This window comes from Malaclemys terrapin, chromosome 15, assembly GCF_027887155.1.
Source record: "Malaclemys terrapin pileata isolate rMalTer1 chromosome 15, rMalTer1.hap1, whole genome shotgun sequence".
In the NCBI taxonomy this organism is placed as follows: domain Eukaryota; kingdom Metazoa; phylum Chordata; order Testudines; family Emydidae; genus Malaclemys; species Malaclemys terrapin.
This window is the reverse complement of record NC_071519.1, coordinates 15,355,510-15,358,009: the sequence shown is the minus strand read 5'-3', so window position 1 is coordinate 15,358,009 and position 2,500 is coordinate 15,355,510. Positions and strand designations below refer to the sequence as shown.

The following is a 2,500-nucleotide window of genomic DNA, read 5'->3' as shown; positions in this document are numbered from 1 at the left end:
CCCGGCCGCAGCGAGGGACTGCCCCCCACCCACCCACCCCCCCCCCCGGCTGACAGGATCAGGGCGCACTGGATGTCCGGGACAATATTTTCCCCGACGCCGGGGAGGGCGGGCGGGCGGAGGGGCTCTGGCGGCCAGCCCGGGCCCCGGAGCTCGAGAAGGAAAAAAGGACCGGGCCCGCGAGAGACGGGGGCCCTGCCGCAGGGGGGCAGTCCGACCGGGGCTCACCGTGCGGCAGGCCCGGGCGTCGGCAGGGGAAAGCGGGCGAGGAGGCGCGGGGGCCGGGTGCCTACGGCCATACCGGACCGAACGCCCCCGATCCCGTCCGATCTCGGAAGGTAAACCGTCCCGGGCCTGGCTAGTACTTGGATGGGTGACCGCCTGGGAATCCCAGGTGCCGTAGGCAGCTTTTCCCGGTCCGAGCCAGCTCTCTCTCCTTTTCTGGGGAGGAAGGAGAGGGGGGGGACGGGCCGGAAAGCCCCTCGTCGCTCCTGCCGAGTCGGAGGTCGCGGCCGCAGGTCGCGGGTCTGGGCGCCTGGGGTCCGGCTCCCCACCCGGCTTCCTCCGCGGAGGACCCACCGAAGCCGCTGGGGGAGACCCCGGGCATGGGGCGGACTGGCCCGGACCCTCCCGGCCGCCGGCCCGCAGGACCGCCCCGAATCCCCCCGCCCCGCGGCCACCCAGGCCAGGCCTGGCCAGGCGGGACGGACGGCGGGTGTCCAGCGCCCAGCGGCTTCCGCCAGCGGGGACCCACGGCCCCCAAAGCCGCAGGGGGAGGCCCCGGGCCCGGGACGGACTCGCTCGGACCCCCTGCGCCCGGGCGCCGGCTCGCGGGACCGCCCCGAATCCCCCCGCGGCCACCCAGGCCAGGCCTGGCCAGGCGGGACGGACGGCGGGTGTCCAGCGCCCAGCGGCTTCCTCCAGCGGGGACCCACGGCCCCCAGAGCCGCAGGGGGACACCCCGGGGCCGGGACGGACTCGCTCGGACGCGCTCGGACCCCCTGCGCCCGGCCGCCGGCTCGCGGGACCGCCCCGAATCCCCCGCCCCGCGGCCACCCAGGCCAGGCCTGGCCAGGCGGGACGGACGGCGGGTGTCCAGCGCCCAGCGGCTTCCGCCAGCGGGGACCCACGGCCCCCCAGAGCCGCAGGGGGAGACCCCGGGGCCGGGACGGACTCGCTCGGACGCGCTCGGACCCCCTGCGCCCGGCCGCCGGCTCGCGGGACCGCCCCGAATCCCCCCGCGGCCACCCAGGCCAGGCCTGGCCTGGCCTGGCAGGCCGGCGTGCAGCTCCCCCGGGCTTCCTCCCCCGACGACCCGCGCCCCCCCGAGCCGCAGGCGGAGACCCCGGCCCCGGGGCGGACCGGCCCGGGCTCGCTCGAGCCCCCTGCGCCCGGCCCGCAGGACCGCCCCCCCCCCCCCCCCGAATCCCCCGGGAGAGGCCCGGCCTGCACGCCACTGACGACCCGCGGCCCCCAAAGTCGCGGGAGGCGCCCCCGGCCCCGGGGGCCGGTTAGCTCCGTGTCGCTCCGCGCCCCCCCCCCGCCCCTCGCTGCCGGGACCGGGCACCGCCCCAGAGTCAGCCGCAGCCGGACGGCCTGAGAGCTGCCCTCCTGTGGACGACGGTGAGTTTACCTTGACACTAACCGGCCATCAGCCAGGTCAACCCCATTGCTAGACTGGGGTGGACCTGGTGGCCGAGTGGGGACTTGGAACATTTGACAGCTGCTCCCCGGGGCTTGACCGCTTGTCCTGAACGCCCCCCCCCCCACCCCACCCCCCCCAGCCCCCGGCTCCTGCTCCCCTCTCCCCAGCCTCGGTGCTCCGCTCCCTGCCTCGGAGGCTGCCCCTTTGCGGCGCCTGCATCGCCTCCGAGGACGCGCACCTTCCGGAGGCTGGACGTAAAGCCTGACGCCCGCCACCGCCGCCGACCCGGCTCTCCGAGGGACGACTGTGAGGCCTCCCCCCACCCCCGGACCGCCCTGGGGACGACTGCTAAGCCTCCCCCAACGGACCGCCCGGGGGAAGACTGCTAAGCCTTCCCCGGACCTGCTCCCTCTCGACTATTAAGCCCCCCCTCTGTGGTCCTCAGGACCGCTGCCGCGCAGCCCTCGGAGTGGGGTGACACCCGGGCCGGAAAGGAAACCGGCCACCAGGTCAACCCGTCGAATCCGTTGGGTTGACCTGGTGGCCGGAAAGCAAACCGGCCGCCAGGTCAACCCGGTAGATTCAGCGGGTTGACCTGGTGGCGGAACGGGGACTTTGAAAATTTTACAGCCGCTTCCCGGGGCTTGACCTGTTGTCCCGGTGGGGACTTTGAACATTTGGCAGCCGCCTCCCAGGGCTTGACCTGTTGTCCCGGTGGGGACTTTGAACATTTGACAGCCGCTTCCCGGGGCTTGACCTGTTGTCCTGAACGCCCCCCACCCCACCCCACGGCTCCTGCTCCCCACTCCCCAGCCTCGGCGCTCCGCTACCCTGCCTCAGAGGCCGCCTCTCTGC

At 75.0% G+C, this 2,500-nt stretch overlaps 1 non-coding gene across 1 annotated transcript; it reads left to right on the top strand.

The window, feature by feature from the left end:
- The first annotated feature begins 287 nt into the window (after positions 1-287).
- Positions 288-406, top strand: LOC128823812 (5S ribosomal RNA). The gene has a single exon (XR_008442047.1). It is a non-coding gene; the product is annotated as a 5S ribosomal RNA (ribosomal RNA).
- The last annotated feature ends 2,094 nt before the right edge of the window (positions 407-2,500 follow it).